Genomic DNA, 249 nt, shown 5'->3' with positions numbered 1-249 from the left:
CCGCCCGGGGCTCATCTCCATATTCATGAGGAGGCGGCCACGCCCCCTTGTGAATATTAATGAGGGGAGGGGATATAAGGAAGAGGGGGGGCGGCCCCTGAGTTCTGTCAGCGGCCGCGGGGCCGCGGGGGGAGGTGGGGGGTGCGCGGCCCGCGGCTCGCCTCAGGGCGCTCCCCTCACGCTGCCCCAGTGATGAAAGCACCGCACACAATCCCTCTTTATTAAAAGCCTTTTTCTGGCCCTTTTTCT

This window comes from Aythya ferina (genome assembly GCF_964211825.1).
Source record: "Aythya ferina genome assembly, chromosome: 1".
Lineage (NCBI taxonomy): Eukaryota > Metazoa > Chordata > Aves > Anseriformes > Anatidae > Aythya > Aythya ferina.
Note: the sequence above shows the minus strand (reverse complement) of the source record.